We start from the raw sequence: 12,402 nt of genomic DNA, 5'->3' as shown, positions 1-12,402 counted from the left end.
GAGACTTTTTACAAATAACAACAAAAAGATGAACTAAATATTTAAATAGCTATAACAATCAAAATTTAATATGTGTATTTTTTATCCTAATAACTGTAAGAATTTATTGCTCAAAAATACTTGCACAGGACTTCCCTAGTGACGCAGTGGTTAAGAATCCACCTGCCAATGCAGGAGACACGGGTTCGAGCTCTGGTCCGGGAAGATCCCACATGCCACGGAGCAACTAAGCCTGTGCGTGTGCCACAACTATTGAGCCTGCACTCTAGAGCCCATGCTCTGCAACAGAAGCCACCGCAATGAGAAGCCCGTGCACCACAATGAAGAGTAGGCCCTGCTCACTGCGACTAGAGAAAGCCCGTGCCCAGCAACGAAGAGCCAGCACAGCCAAAAATTAAAAAATAATTTAAAAAAGAAAACTTGTACATGTATGCAAAAATATATCCAAAGACAGTCACTGCAATGATATTTACAATAGTGAAAAATTAGAAACATTCTAAGTTTTCATCAGTGGAGAGTTGGTTAAATATGGTAAATCCAACTAGGTAGTATCATTAGCCACTTAAAAAATTAGCTTTGTTTTGCCTGACATGAAAAGATATCTACCAAGTATTGTTAGAGAAATATTTACCAGGTATTAAGTCACGTAACTCAAAATTTAAAAGACACAAAAGAGTATATCTTAAAAATTCTTTAACCCCAGTGCCCTGTCATTCATTTCCCTTCTCAGAGACAACCAATGATATCAGGCCTTTTATATTTTTCCAGGATACTTTATGTACATGTAAGCTAATAAATATATATATTTCCTACTATTTATAAAATATTAAAATAATACAGGCTCCTTTTTGCACCCTTCCATTTAATATTATGTCACAGAGATAGTTTCACATCAGCATATTAGCTTATATTATTTTTTATGATTGCATATTATTCCGCTGAGCACTGTATATAGTTTATTTTACCAGTTCGCTTTAGTAGTGAACTTTCAAATTTTTGTAAACTCTTGCTATGAAAAAAAAATGTTGCAGTGAATAACCTTGTCATTTGCACATGCTTAGATACAGCTGTGGGATATGTCCCTAGAAGTGAAAGTGCTGGTTCAAAATGTATGTGCGTTTATATTTAATAGGGAATATATATTTGTTTTATTTACTTTTGAATGAATAACAGTAGCACATAATACCCAGTTCAAAAAAGATTTAGGTGAGAGTGAATGTAAGTCTGCCTCATATGAATTTTTTTCAGAAGCCAGTTTTCAGAGGCAAACAATGCTACCAGCTCCAGAGAAATTACAAGCACATATAAGCATGCATTTGTGTACAGAAGAACCTCCCCTACTCCAGTAGGCTTAAAAAACATTTTTTTGCATTATATTCTATATTAGCATCATTTGTAAGCTTCTTGGAAATACAGATTCTCAGATCCACCCCAAACCTACTAGATCAGAATCTCTGGGGACGGTATCCAGGAATCTTCATAACTACTATCTCTTCAGGTTGTTTGAAGGCTCACTGAAGCTGGGAATCATTGGTCTCCAGAGGCCAGAAGGCTCACAGACAGATGCTGATTAAATAAGAGATGCAGATTTTGGTGTAAAATACTTTATTGTCTTCTCATTCCATCTCAGCCATACACTGTCATCCTTGAGATCCCATCTATAAAAATCATCCCAGGAATGCAGGACTGGTTTAACCTTCAAAAATCAATCAGTATAGGGGCTTCCCTACTGGCGCAGTGGTTAAGAATCTGCCTGCCAGGCTCCCTGACTTCAGACTACACTACAAAGCTACAGTAATCAAGACAGTATGGTACTGGTACAAAAACAGAAATATAGATCAATGGAAAAGGATAGAAAGCCCAGAGATAAACCCAGCACATATGGTCACCTTATCTTTGATAAAGGAGGCAGGAATGTACAGTGGAGAAAGGACAGCCTCTTCAATAAGTGGTGCTGGGAAAACTGGACAGGTACATGTAAAAGTATGAGATTAGAACACTCCCTAACACCATACACAAAAATAAGCTCAAAATGGATTAAAGACCTAAATGTAAGGCCAGAAACTATCAAACTCTTAGAGGAAAACATAGGCAGAACACTCTATGACATAAATCACAGCAAGATCCTTTTTGACCCACCTCCTAGAGAAATGGAAATAAAAATAAACAAATGGGACCTAATGAAACTTAAAAGCTTTTGCACAGCAAAGGAAACCATGAACAAGACCAAAAGACAACCCTCAGAATGCGAGAAAATATTTGCAAATGAAGCAACTGACAAAGGATTAATCTCCAAAATTTACAAGCAGCTCATGCAGCTCAACATCAAAAAAAGAAACCACCCAATCCACAAATGGGCAGAAGACCTAAACAGACATTTCTCTAAAGAAGATATACAGATTGCCAACAAACACATGAAAGAATGCTCAACATCATTAATCATTAGAGAAATGAAAATCAAAACTACAATGAGATATCATCTCACACCGGTCAGAATGGCCATGATCAAAAAATCTAGAAACAATAAATGCTAGAGAGGGTGTGGAGAAAAGGGAACACTCTTGCACTGCTGGTGGGAATGTGAATTGGTACAGCCACTATGGAGAACAGTATGGAGGCTCCTTAAAAAACTAGAAATAGAACTACCATACGACCCAGCAATCCCACTACTGGGCATATACCCTGAGAAAAACCATAATTCAAAAAGAGTCATGTACCAAAATGTTCACTGCAGCTCTATTTACAATAGCCCAGAGATGGAAACAACCTAAGTGTCCATCATCGGATGAATGGATAAAGAAGATGTGGCACATATATACAATGGAATATTACTCAGCCATAAAAAGAAATGAAATTGAGCAATTTGTAATGAGGTGAATAGAGCTAGAGTCTGTCATACAGAGTGAAGTAAGTCAGAAAGAGAAAGACAAATACCGTATGCTAACACATATATATGGAATTTAAGAAAAAAAATGTCATGAAGAACCTAGGGGTAAGACAGGAATAAAGACACAGACCTACTAGAGAACGGACTTGAGGATATGGGGAGGGGGAAGGGTAAGCTGTGACAAAGCGAGAGAGAGGCATGGACATATATACACTACCAAACGTAAGGTAGATAGCTAGTGGGAAGCAGCCGCGTAGCACAGGGAGATCAGCTGGGTGCTTTGTGACTGCCTGGAGGGATGGGATAGGGAGGGTGGGAGGGAGGGAGATGCAAGAGGGAAGAGATATGGGAACATATGTATATGTATGGCTGATTCACTTTGTTATAAAGCAGAAACTAACACACCATTGTAAAGCAATTATACTCCGATAAAGATGTAAAAAAAAAAAAGAAATATTTAGAATATAAAATATAAAAAATATAAGTATAAATAAAATATAAATAAATATTAATATGAATAAATATATAAATATAAAATAAAATATATAAAAATATTTTAAAAATATAAAATTAGTAGATGTTGAACATGATGGAGGGAGGGAAGTCTCTAGAATGATTCCCTTGTTTTAAACTTCATAGGAGGACGAAGTATGAAAAAAATCTTTATTTCATTCATTAATTCACCAAGACTATAACTTTGTCATAGGAAAAAATTAGTTTTATAGAGCTGATATGATATTTAGAAACTATGTTAGTTTTAAGTCATATTCTGTTCTCTTCTGGGCACTGAAGTGGAGTTGAGGCCACTTTATGCAAGTGTCACATATTAAAAAAATCTAGGTTTGTCAAACAAACAAAGTAAGGGTGATTATTCTCTTAATAAAAGCATTCTTTGAAAATCTTTATATGGCATCTTTAAATTATTAGCTCTAAGTATGATTTAATATACCACTCCTCAGAAACATATTTATAAAACCATACATATATAAGGACTTCCCTGGCAGTCTAGTGGTTAAGACTCCATGCTCCCAATGCAGAGGGCATGGGTTCGATCCCTGGTTGAGGAACTAGGGTCCCGCATGACGTGGCCTAAAAAAAAATAAAGAAAAACATACACATATATATACTTTCAAGTTGATTTATGTTTTGTTATTTTAGAGTAGGAGGCAGGTCAATATTTTCTAGGATGCATTCAGTCATTCACTCAATTAACAAATATTTATTGGGTTCCTATTGTATGCCAGACACTGTCCTAGACCGTTCAGTTATAGCAGTGAATGAAAGTGACAGAAGTTCCTGTCCTCATGAAATTCACATTCTAATGGATTGGCCATTTTTTTTTCCCTTTTAAAAATAGGGGGCTTCCCTGGTGGCGCAGTGGTTGAGAATCTGCCTGCCAATGCAGGGGACACGGGTTCGAGCCCTGGTCTGGGAAGATCCCACATGCCGCGAAGCAACTAGCCCCATGAGCCACAACTACTGAGCCTGCGCGTCTGGAGCCTGTGCTCCACAACAAGAGAGGCCGCGATAGTGAAGCCTTGCGCACCGTGATGAAGAGTGGCCCCTGCTTGCCGCAACTAGAGAAAGCCCTCGCACAGAAACGAAGAGCCAACACAGCCCAAAATAAATAAATAAAATTTAAAAATAGGGTATGCCATTTTCCCTTTTGCTAGTTTTTCAGGTATTTTCTACCACAATGCCTTACACACAGCAGGCACCTTCTATGTTTTCATTCAATTGAATAAATTTTCAACAGAACAGAAAGTGAGTCTAATAACATATTGTAAAATGACTTCACAATATTCTGATCTATTGCCAGACTCAGATAAGATGCCAGACTATACATTCTCATTTAAAAAAAAAATTCAGATATATGGTCACAATGTTTAAGTTATTTATCAGGAGAAAAAGACACTACGATTTGAATACTCCTAATTTGCTCATTTAACCTCTCACCAAATAGTGCCCTGTCTTTGCATCACTTCAAACTCTTACAACCCATTAGAAACCAGATTACATTGCCTAAATATTTTATAATTTGCAAAGCATTTTCATATACCAAAAGAATGGAGGGATTTTAAAGCCATTGCTTTTCTAGTATTACCTGTGTGGCACAGAAGACTGAAAACCCACAGCATTTCCTTTCTCCTTTTCCTTGTTAGGACCAGAATCTTGATTTTTAGCTAGGCACACTGCCTCCCAGTATAAGATACTGAATTTCCCAGGCTCCCTTGAGGCTAGATTTGATGAGGAAATTATGGCCAATGAGACATGAAAGTTTCCACAGGGCTCCAGGAAGTCTGTTTAAAGGAATCAAGATTGATCCAAGAGAAGACCCTTTCTGCCCTTTCCTCCTTCCTCCAGCATCGGGATGAAAACCAGACAACTGGAGCCACTTTGGGCCATGAGGCGACCTCGAGAATAGAAAGAAGGATCCCAGGTACCTGATGACACCATAAACCACAATGTCAGACCTGGTACTGCATATCTTGTATATGAGAGAGGAATTAATTTCTAGCTTGGTTTAGCCACTGATATTTTGCATCTGCTGTTATCTCCAGCCAGACCTAACCCTAACAAACATAGCTTGTCGTGTGACTCCAATTAACCATACCAGCAAAGAGTAATATGCCCCCTGCTAAAGTCATCTGTCTTGAGCTCACTTATTTTTCCCTTGAAGCTGCTCTTTTAAACCTGATTTCACTTAGGTTTATAATGTTAGGCTGGGAACAAGGTTAAGCAAACTGATTTGCTGTGATCCCACTTGTGGGGCGGGGCAGGGGGCCCGTGTCTTTCACCTCACCAGACACTGGTCTATCTAGCCTACTGGCAAGGAAGAAAGCAACCACTCCTGGTCCAATTACTTTCCTTTTTGTACCTCTGTACACCTCTTCAAAGAAAAAAAAATCTTCTAAAGAGCAAACCAAGATAGCCTGGGAACAGCATGTAAGATCTGCTGCCCCCAACATCTTCTGGGACCGGCAGACACCTAGCCCCGCATCATCATATTCCCCAGCTCCCTGCAGGCATTACTAATCAATCCTAACACTCACACCTGGTAGGTCCTGACCTGCCTCTGAATCCTTGTCAATATAACTTGTCAGACTAAGCTTTTCTTTGTTTACATGTTAGCACCTTATAAATGCATTTGATATCATTTCTTGGGTTCTAAGCTATTGTTTGATACTGGTTAGCAACTGTAACAGGATGCTAAAGTGGGACTCTTGGTGTTTGTTTTGCGGGGGCTTGAATGCTTAAAATAAGTTTCCAAATTGAGGTGTTGCACATAACATTTCAAGTCAAAACGTTATATAGAGCTTGGAAATAAGGTGGACAAAACTAGATTTGTGACCGTCACAGACAAGCAGACACACAGGTATCCTCCAGCTACCCAAAAGAAATCGTGGAGGTAGCTTCCCCCTTGCCTTAAGGCACCTGGGAGAGGTTTCTAGGGCCTGCTTGATGAGTTGTACGTTCACTGGAACTTCACGAACACAAGGCACTGGTGAAGGACACGCACAGAGAATTCTAAAGGGAAGAGACTGTGGCTACAGGCCTGAGGTGGCCAAGCAAAGATAAAGAAAGAGACAGGACAGCTTGGGCACGAGCGGCAGGACCACACTCAGGGGCAAGGATGCAGGAGTCTCCCTTTGAGTCAGGCGACCAGAGGGCACATCAGGCCTGGAGTCGTTGTGAAAGGGTTCTCTCTGGGAGCTCTACTGGGGTGTGGAGTCAAACGATTCTGCAGGGGGATCTACTGCTGGAGGTACAGGGCTTGAGGGAGACGGAAGCGGCAACTGAAGGAAGCATTGCCTGACTAGTGGGAGCCGCAACGGGGGATTCCTGGGCGTGGCGGACTCTCCAAGAAACCCACAAAACTACCAGAAAGAGAGGGCTTCGAGCAACCACCAGGCCCACATGGCGCAGTGCCAGATCATGACAGCGACACGAGACTGTGTCCTTTTCTCCTAACCCCCTCCCCCCCGGGGCACCTCTCTGAAAGGTCAGACACTGTAGCTAAGCAATCAGAGAGCAAGGTGGGGGAGGGTAGTGAGGGGTGACAGATGCAGTGGACCACAGCCCCTCCCCTCCATGGGTTCCAGGCCTGACCCAATATGTTCTTACTTGCTGAAGAGTTCAAAGTGTGATTATCTCACTGGACTGGTTGCTGTGGTACTGAAAGGATACTGCTTAGGACACAGAGGGCAGGAGGACTTTGGGATCTAGCAGAAATTCCATGCCGGGGCAGGGAAAGAACCAGCCCTTGGACATGGATATAAACGGCTGTGCTGCGAAAGGGTCAAGTTACTCGGTGCCGCCCCCTTCCCGACAACGGCCTCCGCCCTCACTGGGTCCCACTCGCTCAAAAAGGGCAGCTGCAGCCCCCTCGCCATCGGGCCCTCGTGGCCCAAGGACACTGCACGAGTGCAGGACGCTGGGACCACCTGTCCCTTTTGAGAGAATTTCTACCCCGGCTGCTTCTGAAAATTGGAAAGGACGTTTCCTGGCGCCTGGCGCATGAGAAGAATAAGGCCCAGCCTCCTCAAAGTGTCAGTTTTGAAATGCTGTCTGACCCGCCTTAACAGCATTTCCACAGCAATTTGCTGAGTATGTTTGATCACTGGGAAAACCTGAACCAGCTAAATTTGCACTGGGTTTCAAATACAGGAATTTGATGTTAGAAAATTCTGCAGAAGCCAGAGTTGAAACTTTATGGGGCCAAGTGGCATATTCCTTGGCAACTCAGCTAAGCCACCTACCATTAATTTTAAAAAGTTCAGTGAGAACCATGGGCTTACTTGAAACTGTACAAATGACAGTCATCTTGATTTTCTTCCTTTACTTTTTCTTAGCTCAATTTCACATAGCTTATAAACGGTAGGTGTTTTCTGTACTAAAAAGAGATGCACACTAATGGCGTTTTTTGACCCCTGAGTCACTCTTGCTTTGGTCATACACTTTTCACTTAAGGAGCGAGGCACTAAACAGTAAGAATTACCCCAGTAATTTACAGTAATGCAAAACTTGGCTCGGCTTACAGATCAATAGTCTCCAGAAGGCCTGGGACAGATACAGAGACAATTACAAAAAGTCATTATCTATTTGGGAAATATCTGCTCAGCCACCAGATTTCCAGTTGACCTTAACTGAAGATGCTCTTGGCCCAGAAAGCACGATAATACACAGTCCTTGAAACAGCGTCCAGGAAAGGGCGCTGTTTTGTAACATCATGTGTCATAGAAAGAACTGCCTTAACTGGAACTTTCCAACTTCATTTTCCCTGTCCACTTGGCAATACACCAAGAAAGAGACCCAAAGTGATGTACAGTATTCCTTTTGGTGATTTCTCAAAGAACCCCCAAACGTCCCTGAATTTAGATTGCAGCTGTCTTCATTCCATTATGGTAACAGAGGGTGTTTGTTATCATGACTACTGGATCTATCTCCTTGACCTCCTTTTTACAGAGCAAAGGGAATTACCACTATTTATAGTTCACAATGGACACAAGCAGATAGCAAAAGAAAAACAGGTTTTTAAAAAATAGGAAAACAATATTACCTTATAATGGTAATGGGGATGCCATTAAGCACAACAATATTACCTTATAATGGTAATGGGGATGCCATTAAGCACTGTCCCAGCCTGAGGGTCTCTCTTTCAGCTGACAAAACACAGGGCAGGTGGAGCCCAGGTTTACCCTATACGCAGCTCAGCGGCGGAGGGGACGGAGGTCTCTACATGTGTGAACGCTTGTGGGTCAGTGATGGAGACACCATTCAAGGCGGCTCCAACTGCATGAGAAGGACCCAGGACAGGTCTATCAGTCTACTCCCCTCCCCAGTTCCCCCTCTCCCTCCCCGGGCAGCCCCTCCGCATTCTGAGCATCCCCTCTAAAGTCCCAGGTAACTGGCTCTCCATCCCATAAACACTACTTGCAGCGTTCTCTTCTCTGTTTTCTGTGAGTTCCTGTTGCACACTCCCTTTATTGTCTTCCCAAACAGCCAAATTCTCCTCTTTCCTTTCACAACAGACTTTGATTTGCTCATCCAAACTACAGCCCAATCATCACCAGCCAAAGCAATCTGAATTCCTGTTCCTTAGGGGCCAGGAAGGCTCGTCATCAAAGACCTTTGAAAACCTTCAAATAGACCCAGACCCTAATCCTACACACCTGCTGCTTATAAAGTTCAATCAGCCCACATGAAACGCACAATTCCAGGCACTGAGTGCTCACTAGAATGTTCCCTCAGAAAACGAAGTTTAGGGACTTCCCTGGCAGTCCAGCGGTTAGGACTTCACCTTCCAATGCAGGGGATGTTGGTTCGATCCCTTGTTGGGAAGCTAAGATCTCACATGCCTCATGGCGAAAAAAACCAAAACATAAAACAGAAGGAATATTGTAACAAATGCAATAAAGACTTTAAAAATGGTTCACATCAAAAAAAAAATCTTAAAAAAAAAAACAACAAAGTTTACCCTAAAAGCAATCCATAAAAATTATATGTGTAGTTTTCTTACGTCAAAGAAGTCCTGGGCTTCCCCGGTGGCGCAGTGGTTGAGGGTCCGCCTGCCGATGCAGGGGACACGGGTTCGTGCCCAGGTCTGGGAGGATCCCACATGCTGCGGAGCAGCTGGGCCCGTGAGCCATGGCCGCTGAGCCTGCGCGTCCGGAGCCTGTGCTCCGCAACGGGAGAGGCCACAACAGTGAGAGGCCCGCGTATCGCAAAAGAAGTCCTTAACCCTTTTTATGACAATATGTCTGAATTAAATCAAAAGCTCCAGTTTACATAACTTTGAGGCATCTTAAGAGATCTATTTCCAGAGCTGAATGAGCAGTGGGTGGACCAAAGCTCTCTTCCTAAAATATTTTTTTAGGTTTGTTCAAGCACACAGGGTACCAATATCTGAAAGTTGTATGCCACCATGTTGTAATAATTTTTATCTGGAAAGATTCTTATTTTTTCATCAATAATTATGCCTAACATTTGTCTAGCACACATTGTGTGCCAGTTTTCCATTATTTAATTCTCAAATCACCCTATGAAATAGTCTCTATTAATATCTCTATTTTAGAGATAAGGAAACTGAAAGGATGAGTTTAAAAAGGATGAATTCTGAACAGTATCATTTCAGGGTTACATATAGAAACACGCTGAAGGCTCTTGACACAGAAAGCCAGTTTGCTTTCTGGAAAATTTGTGTGCTCACTCATGTACACACCGGTAATCTACATCACCTTTTCCACCACACACTCACCAAAACACTGAGATTGTCGTTTAAAATATTTAATCATTTGAGAGGGGAAACTGGTATCTTATTGTGGTTATTTGAATTGTCTTTTTAAAATTTCCTATTTTCTACTAGTTTAATTTTGTAATATAATTAAATAAATTTGATTGCCATAAATCTTAAGGAAATGGATTAAATGCTTCACTATTTTACCTGGTGCCAGACTTAGCTATTTTATTCTGAAAAAAATTAGAAAAGGGGGAAGCTAAAAGTATCCCACACTTCTACAGCTTGTTTCAGAAACAGAAACAGCTTCTTTACTCTGAGGAACCACTAAAAAGTTTGTTCCTCTTCTCAACAGCCAGCAGGTCCCCACCAGCATCAGTATCACCAGAGAAGCTGAGGGCGGCACACCCATGTGATTGGAAGCAAGCGGACAAGCATGTGTCCAAACTAGGTTGAGCCTCATGCTGCATTTTCTCCTTTTTTTATATAAACGCATCACTGGCAACGGTCATATTACGGTGTCTCCACATGCTGAGAATTTTATGCAATGTAATGAATACCCAGTTACGAAACATGCAAATCCCAATACCTGTGCTCGAGTATAAGGAAGTGGGTCAAACAGAGCAGGTCGCTGCCCTTTCACACTGCCTCAAAGGGTTGCATCAAACAGGATGATGGGTGTTGCAAGGGGCAGAGACCACAAACCGTCTGCTGCCACCACTGCCAGGCACCACGGAACCTCATTGTTGCTGCTCCCTTAACCCTTTCCTGGCAAACAGCGCCTGACACATTGCAAGAAGGCAGCTCTAACTAAAATGTACAATCAGGCAAGAGAAAAACAAAATCAGATTAGCTATTTTAGAATACATCTGAATTCCCAAGTGTGATGACTCCCAAATGAAATCACTGTTTCTAACCCACATAGCTAAAGGCAACTGAGAAACAGCAGGAGAGAAGCTACACCCTCAAAAGAAGCTGGCTTTCTGCTCTGGCTGGCTTTGTTAGAGCATATTCTGCCCCGAAATACCACGATGAGATATGTCCTCCAAAGAGCTATGTCTTCCAGAAGATAAGTAAAGGCTGCTCTAGGAAAGCAGGAATCACGCTCAGATGAAAGGTATATTCGTTTCCTAGAGCTACTGTAACAAATTACCACAAATCAGTGGCTTAAAACAACACAATTTCGTTATCGTATAGTTCTAGAGGATTTATGTCTGAAATGGGTCTCACTGGGTTTAGGGTTTAAGTCACGGTGTCGGCAAGGCTGCGTTTCTTCCGGAGGCTCTAGGGGAGAATCCATTTTCTTGTCTTTTCCAGCTTCTAGAGGCTGCCTTCATTCCTTTGCTCATGACACCCTTCTATCTTCAAAGCCAGCGATGATTCTGTCTCTCGCTGTCATCTCTAATATTTCCTCTTCTTTCTCCGTCTTTTGAGGATTCTTATCCTCTTGACAATGGTCCCACCCAGATGATCCAGGATAATCTCTCCATCTCAAGATCAGCTGATTAGCACACCTTAACTCCACCTGCCAACCTAAATTCTCCCATTGCCATGTGACATGACACCGTCACAGGTTCCAAGGATTAGGACCGAGACATCTTCAGGGGACCGTTATTCTGCCTACCACAAGAGGGAACACCGGAGACGTTAGTTTTGTATCTCTAATCCACACAGCAAACGTCAAGGTGGGACGCCTACGATATAAGAAACTGAGGTTTTGAGAATTTAAGTAATTTTCCCAAAGATATTCTTCTAGTAAGAGACAGCTGGAACATGACCCCTTTCATCCTCCACATCATGCCCCCATCCAGGAGGGCAACCCTGGCCCTTCTACTAAATCCCATGTCAGATGGAGCCTGAAGACTATTTGGCAGGAACCTCAGAGGAAATTCCTCTTCCTTTGGGAATTTCAGGGGGTGCTGGTGAGGAGAGAGATTTAGGACACTTGGCCTTGACTTCATGTGGAATTGCACCCACTGTGTGACTCTGGGCAATTTACTAAAACTTTCAGGTTCTCAGTATCCTACACTGTAAAACCAAAGATTTGGACTGGATGGGGTCTAGCATTCCTTCCAGCTCTAAAATTCTAAAATCGAATAATCCTCTGGGTGAAACCACTGTGTTGCAGGACAGTGCTACATGATGCATGTTTTGTGGATCCCTGTCAGTCCACAGACTATTTGTTACCTATCTGGTAGTCCGTTCAGGCTGCTGTGACAACACAACACCGACTGGGTAGCTTGTAAACAACAGAAGTTTATTATTCACAGTTCTGGAG

The sequence above is a fragment of the Leucopleurus acutus genome, assembly GCF_964270905.1.
Source record: "Leucopleurus acutus genome assembly, chromosome: 18".
Taxonomy (NCBI): domain Eukaryota; kingdom Metazoa; phylum Chordata; class Mammalia; order Artiodactyla; family Delphinidae; genus Leucopleurus; species Leucopleurus acutus.
This window is presented reverse-complemented; position numbering follows the sequence as displayed.